Raw genomic sequence first — 18,140 nt, 5'->3', positions numbered from 1 at the left:
TACATTGACATTGTTGAGGGATAAATTAGTTATTAAGTACAATATCATACTTAAAGAAATTACATGGCTTTTCCTCCCTATTTTCACTATTAATCTCTTTAAACACTAAATTTTCTGAATATGTGGTCTTTAAATTAGGTAGATGGTTTCCATACACACTGGTTCATATAGGTAAAATTTTTAATTTGAAATAGTGTTAAAGCTATTACAATATTGTAGCTAACATCGATTTTCTCCTCAGTTTAGATGTAGAGAGCTCAGGTTAAATTTATATTAACCTTATTCAAAGTGCTGAACCATATTCCAATGACAAACAGATCTTTTTAGTAAGTAAAGTATAGTGGTCTGTTTTCTTTTCGAAGGAGCTGACTTAATTTTGACTCAACGGGATGTCTGGTTATTTTGCTTAGTGTTGGCAGTTGAGGGCACATGAGCTCATGGTTTCCTTAATTTTCTCCCTTAGACCTAATTATGTCTGGACAAGTTTCCCTTCAGCCTTTATGACAGGCTGTGGGAGAACGGGACCTAAAGCAAAAGTGACATAATTGGTATCCCAGGCAGAAAAGATGCAAGGATATTCAATTTTGAGTTTGTCATTATAATACTGAAGCAGCAGACTCACACAATCACTATGGCTTTGAAGATCTCATTGTGTGAGATACACAAAATAATGGTTTCTTTCATGATTATTCAATTTAAGTAAGGATTATTGTGCATTTCTTGTTACCTTCACATGAAGAATTATTAGCTGGGGAAAATGCTAGTTATGATAACAGAAAACTTTTAAACATGATTCATCAACAAAATGCATGCTTTCTTTTAGGGAAAACATTATGCTTTAATTCTATTAAGTTATACAAATCATAACAGGGAGTTTTAAAGATCAGATATTCATCTGCCAAAATTTTAAGTTCGAAGGTGCAAAACCAGTCATAATCCAAATATTTTCTGAATTATATGTGGAGATTTTTTGGCGTCATTCCACAAGAATAAGAATGATAAGAAAAACTTAGGAAGTAATACCATAAATTACTACTTATTAATAGCAAAATATGTTATAGAGGATTTTGATAAAGTGGAAATGTGAGAAACAGAGGTTATTCACTTATTTATTTAGTATTTTTAACTCTTATGAAAGTAACCTCTGTATTTTGCTCCTCCTAAAAAAATCTTTCATTTGAATTTGTTCAAAATTCTCCCAAAATAAATATTGGAAAGAGATAACCATATGTGTGTGTGTGTGTGTGTGTGTGTGTGTGTGTGTGTGTGTGTGTTTATTTTTCTACATTCTATTTTCAAAAAATGATATGAACTATACATTTCAAAAGAAGTAATTCATTAAAACTTCAACTAGCAGAATTACATAAATCACTGAGATATTACTGAGAGTTAAAATTTTCAAAATTATTAAAAATATGAAGGAACTTTTTACAGTGTAATATGAACAAACTAAATTCATAGAATATTATAGCAAGTGAAATCCTTTTGCATTTTATTTCTGCTTTCTTAATATCAGACCTCAAATAATACAATTGAAGTAATAATTATAGTAGATAAAATAATAGAATTAGAATGTTTCATTATAGAAAAAATGAATTTTTAGAGTATTCATGATAAAAGATATTAAAAAATACTCAGGCATAATGTGATAATATTAGAATTACAATAATTTTTATAAAATATTGTCACATAATAAATCTGATACTCTAACTATAAAATCACATTCAAAAGTAGCTCAAGAGATCATTGAAGAACCTTTTCCACATGAAGAAAGAAATTTTTGAAGAGGCAGAGATGAGTTTTCTTCCCTTATGATGAGATTGCTTTAAAATATAATGTGTATTTACTGAGTCAAAAGCTTTGTTTGGGCAAGATTTTAAAAAGTAAAACTGTGTTTAAATTATGAATAACATACAGAAGTAATTTATTTTCCTATAGCAATTGGTAATAATTCCAAAGCAGAATGGCAGTTCTTTTAAAAATTATATTTGTTTTATATTAGAGTCAATATATTTATTTCTCATATTAAGAACTTTGGTGTGTCAGTTAGGGAACAGTCTCAAATTGATTGATTTTGGGATGCCCCCAAGGAAGGATGGAGCAAAATTTTGCTAAATCTTGCTGAGTCATGGAGATGTGGTCCTGGAGGCTCTCTGGTCCCTCACCCTTTCCTTTTCATCACTGAACCATACCACCATGAGCTAAGCAGTTTTACTTGGTTGCATCCATCCACTGTGATGTTCCTGCCTTGAATTCAGCTCATCATGGATAGAAAGCTTTGAAACTGTGAGCACAACAAATCTCTCTTTTTTTTAGTCTTGTAGGTATGTGTATTGTGTCCTAGCAATGTGAAAAGACACTAACGCAAACAGGTCTCAAAGCTTTGCTATACTAAAGTGCATATTAATTTTGTCTAAATTAAAGATATGGAAAACAATGTACTTAAAGCATCGAATAGAAAGCTATTTGATGGCACAGAGTACTTGTTTTTCCCTGGGAAGTTTGTATTTAAAATAATATGTATAGCCATAAAAATGAATTGCTTTGCAATGTAATTTTTTTAAATCTCATATTGTAAAGATCGGAAGCCACTAATATCCAATAAACTGCAGTTTGTTTTAAGGTGGTGAGTTTTCATTTCTGTAAATTGGGTTTGATTTAATTTTCACTTGGGAGATCTGACCGTGGAGATCATAAATATATTAGAAACTCAGATATGTTTCACATTTCAAGAAAATCAAATATCATTTTTGTGTTTTTCAAAGTGGTTTCTATGGTGATGTAATATGAACCTCAATGAAGCTAGGTAAAGGAGAGAATAATAATTATTCTATAATTGCTGTTTCATTTTACTCTCCAGCTGCTTCTGAATTATTGTGTGCTGCTAGAATTTGAAGGAATTACTGGGCAGAGAAGCAAGTTGCCTATTATTATACATAACAGAGTATGTAAAAAAAATACTTGCCTTTTGTCATGTGGTTTCAGGAAGAACACTGCAGTTACTATTTGCTCTCCCCACTTCAAAATAATCAACTCATTATTAATTGCTGGCACCATTAAAGAACCATGGAGAAATGTAGGACAGTCATCCTCCTTACCATGGTAGACATTTCAACATATTCAGTGAAAAACACACAATTAACAAAATGTATATCTCAGGGGTAGAGTTATTACTTAGTGGGTGTGAAGACATGAGTTTGGTTGCAACACCACAAACAAATGAAAAACAAACCAACCAACCAAACTGAAGAACAAGAATCTATATTCTGTAGTAAATGAATAATCCACTTTTAAAAAATATAACAAATTTCTCAGCCTGACATAGACCATATGATATTCCTAGAACATAATTAATTATTTCTGTATTTTACAATTTTATGGTTCACTGGAACTGTGTCACCACTTCTAGGTTTTCTTCAAGGTTCAGTCTTCTGATCTTTGAGAACCTATAAAACAAATTTTATAGTGGCACTTTCCTATTGATAGATGTATTTTCTTTAGATAATAGAATGACACCATTAACCATCTGCATTACTTTTTCCTAAAAGAAACAATTCCCTTGCTTTTGAAACACTACACCCAAATCTTCCTAATGAACATATTCTCAAGGAGTAAAAAAATGACCCAAGCAGCATTTTCAAGAAATCAGGATACATATCGTTACTCAGCAGTCTTCCTTCTGCTGTATCACACACAACTTTACTGAAAACATGTGATTCTACACCATGGAATCTCAGTGAATCTTCTCAATTACTGAACTCACTGTAAGCATTGTAAGAAATGATTTTCAATAAAATGGAATCCAATACATCTCATAAAAATGGTTCAATTTTAAGTTGAAATAAACTAAGTGAAGATGTACCATTTCAATCTGCATTTGGTTCCCATATTTTATTATATTTCTGGATTATAGTGATTTTGACTATATAGTAGTTACTTAAGTTCATAAGTAGATAGACTAATATAGGTGCTTTTTGATCTATAAATTTTCTTTACTAAAACAGATAAAAATATTTTCTTTAAAGTTTGGACACTTCTGTAACTACTGAAGCTAAAGCTTTTATAATGAAAACAGACAGGAGGCTGCCCTCGGACCTTGGCCTGTGCAACTGTGTCCTTCCTGTCGACTGCAGGTGCCACTGAGGAACACCATGCCTCCCTGGGATGTTGGCCCTTGCTGCTGTACACTTCCTATGCGAATCCCACCAGTGCTGGGGAACATGTGCTGCTGTGGGACCTTGGCCCATGCAGCTGTGTACTTTGTGCATGACTCCAGCTGGCACTGAGGAATGCCACACCAGCCTGGGATGTTGGCCCAAGCCCAGCAGATGCTGGACCCAGGACATCTGCTGGCCCCTTGGGGGCACTTCATACCTCCTGGACCTAGAACTGTTGTTGACCTTCAGCTCCCACCCTTTCTCCCAGAATCTTGGACTACAGAGGATTAACTGTGTTAGTTGGAAGGGAGATTCAGTAACTGCCTCATCCAAATAGAAGATCTCAGCAGGTCCAGTGAGTGTGGTGAGTATACTCCTAAAATAGAGGTGTAAGTGGGTAAATAGGGCCAGTAGTAAAGCTCCCTCCAACTAACTGTAAGACCTTTGTGAGTCTGAGAAAGTGTGGATGACTCCCTCCTCCACACAGAAAACATCAGGCAAGGTAAAGAGTGTGTCAATAAGGGCCCTAACTTGGAGAAAATCAAAAGGGCTTTTGAGACACAAAGACACACAATAGTGACACAGTAGGACCTCAGCTGACACAAACACTGGTGACTTGGAAAAACCTGTAGATAAAGAAATAGCAAGAACTAAAATTTGACCTATGTCAATACTTATAGGCTTGTCAGTCAAAAAAGAATATAGGACTCACTGAACAGGCTCTGCAGTGGGATGTGAGGTGACTGGCCCACCTCTCCGTTGAGGGACCCAGCAATTACAGAAATATCAGCCTTACATTAGGATCCCAATATAGACACTACCAACAGTTGACACTAGTGGGATTAAAAGACCAAATATTAACTTGAAAGAGGAAAATGGCTAAATGTAATATCGAACATTTAGTCCACCAGGAGCAAGTACAGGAGGCATTGAAACAGAGGACTTCAAAAGTAACACACCAGAAATCTCTGAAAAGGTAGCAAGTGAAATACAAAAATAAATAAATAAATAAATAAAAATAAAAATAAAAATAAATAAATAAAATAAAATAAAACTCCATGAGGCTAGAGGAATTCAAATTTGAAGTACTCTCCCATGTAAAGATGGAAATAACAACCTTGGTAAAGGAGTTGCTGAGCACAGCTAAAGAAGAATAGAGAAAAAAGTACAGGAGCATGGGAAACTCATCGAAACCTTGAATGAACAATACAGGAAACAAGCTGAATTCATGAAACCAACTCAAAGAGACATTCAAGAAACAAAAAAATTCTATTCAAAGCTAGCAAAACCGTTTAAATGAAGCTGAAGATAGGATTTCAGACCTTGAGGACCTGATCAAAATTAGCAATCATGAAAGGATAGAACTTTAAAAATAACAATGCAGCATGAAATGACAATCCAGCAGCTTCAAGATGATGCAAGAGTAACTACATAAGATTAATAGGCATCAGTGAAGATGCAGGAGTCAATGCAAAAGACATAGCTAAAATATCCATGGAAGTAATAGCAGAAAATTTCCCAAACATGGGGAAAAATCTGATATGCACATAAGTGAAGCATATAGAATGCCAAACAGTCACAACCAACATAAATCTACTCCCAGACATATAATAGTAATAATAATTAATTCACCTATCAAAAGAAATAGGCTGACAGAATGGATCAGGAAACATGACCCCACAATATGTTATATACAACAAATACATCTGAACCAAAAGGCAACTCATAGATTAAAAGTCAAAGGTTGGAAAACAGTATTCTGTGCAAGCATGAACCCAGAAAAAAAAAAAAAAAAAAAAAAAGCAGAAATATCTTCTATTTGCAGACAATGTGAACTTCAAACCTAAAATGATTAAAAGAGATAAAGAAGGTCACTATATACTCGTTCATGGAAAAATTCAAGAGAAAGAACTAACAATTATAAATATATATGCACCAAATACAAGAGCACCCAACTATATAAGACAGATACTAATGGACGTGAAAAACCAAATACACAAGAACACAATTATGCCAGGGACCTTAACAGCCCCTTATCACAAAGAGATAGACCAACTAGACAAAAAGTCAGCAAAGAAATAATAGAACTGAATCATAACTGCGAGCAATTGGACTTGGTGAATGTTTACAGAGCTTTCCACCCAACCACATAAGAATACACATTCTTCTCATCTACACATAGTACATTCTCCAAAATAGACCATATATTAACCCATAAAACATTCTTAAGTAACTGCAAAGGTGCTGAAATTGTCCCATGTGTAATATCTGACCATAAGGCATTGAAATTGGAAATTAATGGCAAAAGAAATCACAAAATCTGCATAAATACATAAAAATTAAACAACCTCTGAACAACCAGTGGGCTACAGATGAAATTGAAGAAGAAATAAAGCAATATGTACAATTCAGTGAAAATGCAGAAACAACATAATGTAATCTGTGGGATGCAAAGAAAACAGTCTAAAAGAGAAATATATAGCAATAAATTGTCATATCAAGAAAACAGAATGAGCACAAATAAATAAATTAATGCTTCATCTCAAGCTTTTAGAAAAGGAAGAGCAAGTTAAACCCAAATCTTACAAAAGAGAGCAAATTGTAAAGATTAGGGCAGAAATCAATGCAATTGAAAATTTAAAAAAGTACAAAAAATTTAATGTATCAGAAAGCTGATTTTTTGAGAGAATAAACAAAATTGACAAACTTTTAGCTAACCTTATCAAGAAAAAGATAGAAAAAAACCCCAAATTCATGCATTAAGGATTGTAAGGGGGAAGTAATAACAGATCCCAAGGAAATTCAAAAGGCCATGAATACCTACTTTGAAACTCTCTACTCACATAGAGTAGAAAACACAGAGGAAATGGACAGATTTCTAGAAACATATGAACTACCAAAGCTCAATCAGGAAGATATAGCAATTTTGAATAACACAATATCAGGTATTGAAATTGAAAATGTAATTAAAAACTTACCAACAAAGAAAAGCCAAGGTCCTGATGGATTCACAGCTGAATTCTACAAGAAATTTACAGAAGATTTGATGCCAATACTCCTTAAACTCTTCCATGAAATTGAAAAGGAAGCAATCCTCCCTAAATCATTCCTGGAGGCAAGTATTACTCTCATACCAAAACCAGAGAAAGACCCAAGCAAAAAGGAGAACTATCGGCCAGTCTCACAAATGAACATCGATGCAAAGATTCTCAATAAAATACTGGCAAATAGAATGCAGCAAATCATCAAGAAGATTATACATCATGACCAAGTGGGATTTATTCCAGGAATGCAGGGATGGTTCAGTATTTGCAAATCAATAAATATAGTATACCACGTCAACAGAACTAAAAACAAAAACCACATTGTAATCTCAATGGATGCAGAAAAAGCTTTCAAAAAGTCCAACAAATGTTCATGAAAAAAAAAAAAAACTCTACAGAAACTCAGAATACATGATTTCTAACTCAGTCTTATAAAAATGACAAACCAACAGCCAACTTTATACTAAATGGATAAAAACTGAAATCTTTCACTTTAAAATCAGGAACAAGACAAATATATCCACTATTACCACTCTTACTCAATATAGTTCTGGAAACAGTAGCCAGGGAAAATCAGACAAGGGAGAGAAATTAAAGAATAAAGATATGAAAGGAAGAAATTAAATTATCACTATTTGCAGATGACATGATTCTTTATATAAAGGATCCAAAAAACACCATGAGAATACTACTAGAGGTATTAAACAAGTTCATCAGTGAAGCTGGATACAAAGTCAGTGGTCAAAAATTAATAGTATACCTGTACACAAACAAAAATTTGCTGAAAGAAGAAATCATGGTTATGTCATCCTTCACAATAGTATCTAAAAAAATGAAATACTTAGGAATCAACCTAAGAATTTAAAAGACCTATATGCTGAAAATTATGCTATGCTGAAAAAGGAGATTGATGAGGATATTGGGAAATGGAAGGATATTCCTTGCTCTTGGGTAGGAAGTACCAACATTGTAAAAATGGCCATACTCCCAAAACTGTTATACAGATTTAATGGAATTCCAATCAAAATACCATTAACATACCTCACAGATCTAGAAAAAACACTGCTAAAACTCATTTGGAAACAGAAGAAACCTAGAATCACAAAGGCAATTATGGGCAACAAAGTCAAGGCTGGAGACATCTCAATTCCTGAATTGAAACTATACTACAAAGGCACAGTGATAAAATCAGCATGGTACTGCCAAAGAAATAGACCTGAGGATCAATGGAACAGATTAGAAGATGCAAGTACAACTATACAGACATTCAGCCACCTGATATTTGACAAAAAGGCTAAACATGTTCACTGGAAGAAGGATAGTCTCTTGAATAAATGGTGTTGGAAAAACTGGCTCACTACATCCCGAAGACTGAAACTAGGTCCATGCCTATCACCATAAACAAAACTAAAGCCTAAATGGATCAAAGACCTAAATATTAAAACAGAAACAATAAACCTACTGGAAGACAAGATGGGCAGGAATCTTGGAGACATAGGGATAGGCAAAGAATTCATGAACAAAATGCAAAATGCATGGGAAACACTTCAAAGTATCAACAACTGAGGTCTCATACTATTGAAAAGTTTCTGCACTTCAGAAGAAATCACCAACAGAGTTAAAAGAAAACCCACAAAATAGGAAAAAAAAAAATTAGCTAGCAATCTCTCAGACAAAGAACTTATATCCGGAACATATAAAGAATTGAACATTAAGCCCCCCAAATTCAAAGACCCTCTCCAAAAATGGACATCTGAGATGAACACACAGTTCTCAGATGAAGATATACAAATGGCAAATAAATACGTGAAAAAATGTTCACCATTACTGGTCACTCAAGAAATGCAAATTAAAACAGCATTGAGATTTCTTTTTTTTTAAATTTTATTTAAGGAGAAGAAAAAGCAGAGAAAGGGTACTAATTATACAGATTTACAGAAAAAAAATAAACAGTAGGAAATCGCTAGTTAATGGATTACATATTGTCATTCTAGAAATAATTGTTCAAGTCACAAAATTAAAGCTTGTAAAGTGGACATTCCAACAGTGAGACTGCAAACAGTTCCATTCAATGATCCAATAAAACTCAGTGATATCATTTTCTATATTGTACACTTAAATATACATGCAGTTATATCGTTTAGAGCACTTTCTTTTCCTCTCTTTTGTACAATGACAATTACACATTCTGGGTTTTGTTGCTCCCACAATTCTTATTACCTTTTTGGAGATTTCATCTCACTCTAGAAAGAATAGCTGCCTTCAAGAAATCACCTGATAACAAATGTTGGCGAGGCTGGGGAGGTAAAGGAACATTGCTCTACTGTTGATAGGACTGTTTAGATTGATGCAACCACTGTGGAAATAACTATGGAGAATTCTCAGAAGACCAGGATTGGAAGTTCCATTCAATTCATCTATTCCCAGAAAACCTGAAAATGTCATATCACAGTGATGTGAGTGTACCCATATTCATAGTAGCACGATTTGTAGCAGCTAAATCTTGGAAACAACCAAGATGCTCATCAACTGTACATTGGGTAAAAAAGATGTGGTATTTTTATACAATGAAATATTACTCAGCTATAAAAAGGACAATCTTGAGGTCTTCATAGGTAAAGCCAGACAACTTGAGACTAACCTCATTAGTTAAATATAAGAATCATATTTATAAATATCACATTATGTCTCTAGTGTAAAAAATAAGAAATGTAGAACAATAAAAAATGTACAATTGCTAGTGTAAAAAAGAGAGGGAAAAAAAGTGATCTAAAGGATATAACTGCAAGTACTTTTAAGTATGTAGGACTGCTAGCCATATTCTAGGTTTTTGTTGGATCATTGAACAGAACTTTTTGCAGTCTTGCAGTTTGAAAGTCCACCTTGTATGCTCTACATTTGTAACTTGAACAAGTATTTCTAAGAGGACAAAACATAATTTATCAACTAGTGACTTCTAAGTTTATTTTTTGAAATTATGTATTATTTCTACTCTTTTTCTGTTTTTTTTTTCTCCTTAGATAAAATTTAAAAAAAAAAAAAAACAGAAGGACAGCATGAAAGTGAAAGATATATCTATCTTTCAATAAATTTATTTACAAAAAAGTGGCATTGTTCTATATTACCTTGTTGCTCCAATACTTGGTTTGAAGTCAAACATTATCCAGAATTTTCAAAAAATTTCAATCTTTGCTTCGTAGTCATTCATATTTATGTATGTTTACTGACATTTTATTAAGAAATGAAGAAAGGAAAGTTCTATTTATTTCACATTTATTTTGTGAAATTTCATGTTGGCATGATTTTTTTCACATCAAATGCTTATGTAGGCAAGCAATATGAATGGATTTACAAGTAACAAGTTTCAATTTGAAATTTAAATTTGCCTATATGCACCAAAATATGAATGCTCTCATCTTTTGTACTACAATGTAAAATTGTATTTAATGTCAGACTTTTCACAAGATCTTTCTTAAAACTGTCATATTAATGCACTTTGTATACTTACATAAATTATATGTACATATTTGATCTAAATATCTCATAGCTGCCAAAATGAAAATGTCACAATGATGGAAGCTGAATCTTATCATATAAAGTTAATCAAAATATTTTCAACAATTAAACTAGCAATATTTACAGCAAAGTTTTGGAAAATGACATTAAATTGATTCTTATAACCCACATTATACATGTTATCTTTAAGTAAGCAAGAAATATCTGAATATGCTTAGTTTGTTTTAGAATAAAATCAAATAAAATGAAACACAAGTCAATCAAAACAAAGCAATGAGGGTGATACAAGAGTTAAAAATAAGATAATAGAAATCGATGGCTAACATAATGCCTGATGTTATCTTCAAAGTACCTGTCTATATCATAAGACATAATAAAATAAAAAAGAACAGAACAAAATCAAAATAAACAGAAAAATAAAAATGATAAAAGTTTTCAAAACAAGGTGATAGGAAATTAACAGTTGTTACCACTTTCCCTTTTTAAACATTTCCTCTCCTATCACCGTCCCAATATCTGTTGTAATTTTGGATCCCACTAACATTCTATACTAAAAACAACAAATTGATCACCCATGTGAGTCCAGACCATTTCACTCATGATCTCAAATAGCATCCAAGTGCCACAAGGTTATCCTTATTCACAGTTGAGTAGTTTTTCATTGTATAAGAATACCAGAGCTTTCCTACACATTCTGCAATTGATGAGCAAGTTACTCCTGCTTGTTTTCTGGGTCTCTGTGGAGACATGGAGCATTGCCTTATTTCCTCAAACCTTTGGTCCATGAATTTTCTGAGTCAAATTTGTTTCTTTTATGTAGCATATTGATGGATCCTGTCTCCCAATACACTCTGTCCACGTTTCTTTGCATTGGTGACTTCAGGCCATCTACATTAATGGTTATGATCAGCATACACCAGCTTATTTCTACCACACTATCATCCTACCCCTGGTCTCCCATTTTTCCCTCCATTCTGTTGCCTGCAGTGTTCAGTGATCCTCTTCTGTTACTATCCCTGGAACCATGGTCATCTTTATTTTTCTCTAGAATATCCCTGAACATTCTTTGGTTGGTTGGTTTGGTGGTCATGAATTCCTTCAGTTGTTTCTTATCATGGAAGCATGTTATTTCTACATCAATTTTGAAAGAGAGTTTGGCATGGTATGTCAATTTGGTTTGGAAGTTGTTTTCTTTCAGGACCAAAAACATTTCACTACAAACTTTTATTGTCTTGATTGTTTGTATTGCAAGGTCTTACATTGTTTTGATGTGTTTTTCCTTTTCTCTAATAGCTTTTAATATTTTATTCTTGTGCTGAGTTTCTAGGACTTTATTATATCTGGGTGTATTTACTTTGGTTATGGCTAGTTGGAATTCTATAAATCTCAGTTATCTATGTGTCAGATCTTTTATCATGCTTTGGAAGTTTTCTGCTACTATTTTGTAAATAGTTTTTATATTTTTTGGGCTGACTTCTGCTATTTTGCTTACATCTACCAGTCTTAAAGTGTTTTTCTTTCTATTGTTTTGTAGCCATTGTCAACTGCAATCTTGTTTTCCAAGTCTGAAAATCTACCTTCATTTTCTTTCAAATGGTTTTTGCTAACTTGTAATGAAGGTTTTAATTTCCTGGATACCTCTTTGAATGTGTTTCATGCATTGCATGTTTTTTCTTGTATTTTTCATCTAAAGTTTCCATCATTTTCCAATGCTCCTCTTTTTATCTATGTCTTCATATATGCTCAGCAGTATTTCTTTCACTGCATATCTCATTTGTTCTTTTAATTGTGATATTATTTCTGATATAATTACTTTTACAGCTTCATCAAGTTGATTCTTTACTTTGGTTGCTATCCTTTCAAACATTTCACTTGTGCAACTTCCAGTTTCTTCTGTTTCTATGTTTCCTAGACTTTTTTATGTGGGCTGGAGGTCTGAGATCGTCTTTTGCTCCTTCATCTTGACAACATTTTCCTGGGTTCCTCTTCATGAGCTGATTGTGGAGTACCAGGCATTTCCCATGTTGGCTCACAGTCCACAGTTTAGGCTACTGGGTCAGGCACCTGAGTTTCTTCTGTTCTTCCCAGGGAGGCAGTGGGGTACAGTGCTAGCTTCTCCAGAAGCACAGCTACATTGAGGCTCCTCAATGGTAGCAGTTGTGCAGGAGCTTGGATAACTGTTGTACCTGGCCTGCACTGGCTTTGGGTCCTTAATGATGGCTGGCAGGTTCATGGGATATTTATGTTCAGTTTCTTCTGCTGGTGTTTACAGTTCTGTGATAATGTCTGTGTTGCATCCCAGAGATATGCTGGGTATGGGGCTGATCTTTGCCTCTGGATGCTGTGGCTGAGACTAGACTTCTGGAGGTATTCTTCAAAAGTCCAACTGCTGTCTCTTTGCTACTTCTTCCGATGCTTCCATGTTACTTGCATCAGATTACTTTACTCTCCAGAGGTACATGTGCATCTATGTCCTGGGTCTTGGGGTTCCCATCAGTCTTACACCCTTCCAGCCAGCCCACCCTGCAGAATGCAACGGTTGAGGCCTGAATTACAAACTCACTGTCTTTCAGCTGGTTCACACTGTTGGATGTAATAAAGGGCACAGAGCATGGAATCACAGTCCTCCAGTAAGTCTGCCAATATCCTAATTTTTAATTTGAACAAGGAAACAGAAAATAAGAGGAAAAGATGTGAAATGTTAAAACATATTTTTTATAATAAGCCCTCAGACAATAAGAGTACCTGAAAAAAATTAGTATGCATTTACCTGTATCTTTGTTCTCATTTCCATAACATGAGCATTTTTAATTGCAAATTTTTAGAGTTCAGAAAGACTTAAAAATCATAAGGGTTTAATCAGTTAATACAACAGGAACCACTTGCACATAAAGAAGAACAAAGGATTCGTATATTCATTAAAATAATGTAGTTTCATGAGAAGAGATGTGCTGTATATATTTTAGAAACAAATTCAAATTAATCCTAGAGAATATTTGTAACTTTCATTTAAATCAAGGGTTTATGCATGAAAATTAGATTTCTATCTTATAGTAATATTTAAATCAATATGAGTGCATAAATACTTAAAATATGAAAAATACATTATGGATTATAGGCAAAATTTGAAACTATTATAAACAAAGATTATATTAGTGATCCTATAAACTTTAAATTTGTATTTAATATATCATATAAAGAGAGTCTTGGCAAATTTTTAAATTCAGGTCTTCTTTTGAAGTCATTTATTTTACTTCCAAATTGTTTTAACGTATTTACTTTATCTCTTCCTTTTAGATATAGAGAAATTAATTTTTCATTTATTACTCAGGAAATATTTCTTTGGTTCACATCACACTTTGCTTTCTCCTTTGCTCTTTCTTTTGGTCATTGGATTTCATTCATTTTTGTAGATTCAGTGGTTTTGAATAATGCAAGGGCTTAAGATGATTGCATTTACTAATATACATGATATTTTTATTTTTGATGGGCATATCTTTTATAGTTTTGAAAATATATAACAATGTTTAACTTGCATTTTGAGCTTCAAAAATGACAAAATCACTTAAAACAAAATTCAGAGATCATCATCTTGTCTTAATGGATTAAATGAAGAAAAAAAAAAAAACTACCATTCAAAAAAACCCCAATAACCCCAATAACTTCACATCTCTTTATAAGATGATTCTTTGCTTCTTGGTACATATATTTTCAATGAATAAAACGTGTGTGATGAGAAAATTAAGCATTTGGAATAAAATCCCAAATGGCAAGAGTACACATAACACTGAGTGCAGTCAATTAATTAACATATCCTTTTAGCACTTTGCCAGAAACATCCATTAAAATGAGTCAAAGAACCTCTATTTATATTCATGTGAAAAAATATGGAAAAGATGATGGATTCGATAAACTCATTTAAGTGATTGGTTGGAAGCTAATAACTTTGAGAATGCTTTGGTCTAATGAAATTTAAAGATAAAATTTAAAGTCACTTGAAGATTCAAGCTACACATAGATGGTATTAGTTATTTGTTATAGTGTAAAGTTGCAGAGAGAAAAAAATATTCATTTTTTTTACCCTATTTTTAAAACAAAAATTATGTCAATGAAGTCTTATTTGAAATATATTTATCTTAATATTATATTGTTAAATATAAATATGTTACCTGAGATTAGATGACTAAATCCAACTACGATAAATCTTTAATTAATTAGAATGCCGAAAGATAATTCTAATGTACCCATACATAAATTCCATTTTTCAGGAAAGAGTTTCAGATCTTCATTCTTCAAAGTCTTACTTACAAAGAAACATAAAAAATAAAATCACAGTTGCATTTTCACTTACATTTTGAAAGTTATATAAATTTTAATATTAATGTGATATAGTTACATTTCAAGTTCATAAGATTAACATGAATATTAAAAAAGTCAAAATGGCTGCCCTGAATAAGCCATTGCACTGAGCAAGCCGCAGCACTGATGGCTGAGGAACAGGCATCTATGGGAAAGGGGGAAGGGGACTCTAGAAACAGCCCTCAAAGGGACCATCACCAGCTGAGTCACAGAATTATAGCTCTAACTTTTGAACATATTTGGAAAAGCACTGGGCAGGAAAAAGGTGGTAAAATTCTTCCTTATGACGAGTAAAAAAGGATAAATGCAGTTTTCTAAGTACTAGGAACATGTGGACATTAATAAGTATACACTTCTGGAAACACAGATCATGAAGACCTGTCCCTCTTGACACTGAATATGGTATGGCTGTTTATGAATTCATTCACAATTGTGTGGAAGTTTTAGGTATGTACTTCAGCCAAATGAGTGAGCTAGACATAATCTAATCTAGATAAAGTACACGTCATTTTGGATAAGATGTTATTAAATGGCTGCACTGTGGAAACTAACAGTGCAAGAATTCTTGCCCTTTCTAGTAATTCTTCATAAAATCACAGAAAGCTGACTGGAAGGCTTTGGTAGACAACATGGATTTACAGGAAACATGAGCACCGTGGAACACCACCCAACATCTGCAGCTGCGAAGAATCCGTAAGACCACACATTATAAAATGGGGTATTCCTCCAAACATAATAAACAGCTATTCTTCATAGTTCCTAAATAGAGAACTGTATTTTTGATATTTGTGCAAATTATTATTATTTTTTAGACAGAATCTTGCTGTGTAGTTCATGTTGACATTAGACTCACTATGTGGGTCACACTGGCCTCAAATTCCCAGAGATCCTCCTGGCTCAACCTCCCAAGTGCTAGAATGGCAGGCATGCACCACTATGCCCAGCTTGAAATTTACTCTTTACCTCATTAATTGTTCATGTTAATCATACGTTAAGTAACATTATTTTCAAAATGGTAAATTAAAATGTAATTAATCTCATTTGTTTCTACTTTTTTTCTTCCAGTGTTGGGAATAGGATCCAGGGTCTAACACATTGTAGGGAAGTACCCTATCATTGAGCTACACATGCCCAGCCCTAAAAAAAAAAAAAATTAATTAAATATATGGGTCATGTGTTTCTTTTAGACAGTGAGGTTCTGTTGAACTTCAATACTACATACGAGACAAGGAACTTAAATTTTTTAAGTATTTGCAACCTACACACAGCCCACCAAAAAGTAGCCCTAAGGATGGCAGAAAAACAAACATATCCTCCAGAAAGAGACACTCCACTGAGGGCGTTCCTCTGAGCACCACAAGCCCTGAGGCTCAGTGCGAGAAGTGACAAGTTAGCAACTAAGCCCAAGACTCCTCAGGCAGTTTCAGTCACTTTTGGGTACCATTCAAAAGTACCTACTGGGAAAAACTAGAACCCTGAGCTGATGTGAGCTGAAGTGTGAGGCCCATGACCTGCAGAAAGCAGGATTCTCTGGGAGGGTACTGTAGTCAGGGTTTACAAGGGAAATATTTAATATGGGACACATAATTTATAGGATTATTTTATAGTTAATCAAAGAGTCAAATGCAGAGCTCTGTCTACAAATTATAGACCCAGAGAATCCAGCTGAGAGACTGAATTTTATGGCAGTTTTCTGCATGAGTCCAGCTGAAGACCTACAGCCCACTAGGATGTCCTCCATGAGTCCAGAGGGAGGTCTAGAGCCCATGACAATATGATATGCAAGTCTTTACCAAGGATCTGCACTGGGAAGATGCAAAGACCAGTGGTGGAAACTAGAAAGTCTGAGCCAGTGGGAGGAAGGATCTGAGCCAGCAGGCTGAGAGAGCTGTGCTGGAGCCCGGAACCAACATTCAAGGTAAGAACCAGAGCTCTCCCATAAAGAACTGCAGTGTCCTCAGCAACAGCAATGACCAGCATTCCTCTGACGATGAGAACGACTGAGTTCATATCAGGAAAACCTGTGTGACAAACTTATCCAGGAGGATCAACAGCATACCATTGTCCCTTCCCATTCTCCTTCTATGCTGTTGTCAGCAATCCTCAGGTGGGCCCTCCGTGCCCAGAACCATGCTGATTCAGTTCAGCTGGTGTAACAAGATGACCATTAGTTAAACAACCACAGTGGGTTTGCATGTGGAGTCAGACTCAAAGCACAGCTGGACACTGCAGGGGAGGCCTCTCAGGCCTGTGTTCCTTGGAAGGATAGCTCTTGTTGTAGATGTGGCAAACACCGCTGTCCTCATAAAGGTAGGTCTTGGAGAACTACAGCGAGGGCTGCAGAATGCGCTGATGGTAAAGAGCCACCATGTAACTCCCCAAATCATCGCTGTGTGCAGAGGGACTGGGGCCTACCTGGGTTCAGGGATGTAGCCCTCATTCACACCCAGGTGGCACAGGGCCAACAGGACATGTGAAGTCAGAACATGATGTCAGGAGCATGTTGATTTGGCTGTTGATGTTCTCTTCAAACAGCAGCTTGTGCCCCAGGCAGGCAGCTAGGCTCCAGTGCACCTGCTAGGTCTGGTCTCGCATACGGGCCTGCAGGGCACAAAGACCCTTGTAGGCGAACACAAAGTGGTCCAGGTTCCAGGAGGGGTGCAGGTGGCCTGAAGCTTCTCCCAAAGGCTGCCATTCATGGAGAAAAATGTCCTCACCAGAGTACATGAGGGACCCAGATGTTAGTTCAATAGTTTTGATGGAAGGAGACAATGTACATAAAAGATCTCCACCATCCTGCTTAACCAATCTCATCAAAATTTACTCTTAACTCAAAGATGTGTTTTCTAATTGGAAGCATATTTTTCTCACTTCAGATTTGATTGATTCCTTAAAGGAACACTTTTTGGTGTGTGCTTTCTTTTGTGTTTCAAATTCAAAATTAGGATGGTGATTGGAAGAGCGTGTGATAGTGGCCCCTCAGCTAAAAAGATTTAAACTTAAACAGCTATAACATTTTGAGTAAAATTCTCTTTTGGATGGTATTTTTTCTCTTAAGAACTCT

At 34.6% G+C, this 18,140-nt stretch overlaps 1 pseudogene; it reads left to right on the top strand.

Moving 5' to 3' along the window:
• Window positions 1-15,683, top strand: part of LOC134474083 (AP-4 complex subunit sigma-1-like) — a 43,753-nt pseudogene extending 28,070 nt beyond the window's left edge.
• The last annotated feature ends 2,457 nt before the right edge of the window (window positions 15,684-18,140 follow it).

The sequence above is a fragment of the Cavia porcellus genome, unplaced genomic scaffold, assembly GCF_034190915.1.
Source record: "Cavia porcellus strain 051 isolate PalLab524CR breed Dunkin Hartley unplaced genomic scaffold, mCavPor4.1 scaffold_30, whole genome shotgun sequence".
Classification (NCBI taxonomy): Eukaryota; Metazoa; Chordata; class Mammalia; order Rodentia; family Caviidae; genus Cavia; species Cavia porcellus.
Note: the sequence above shows the minus strand (reverse complement) of the source record. Positions and strands in the feature narration are given on the sequence as shown.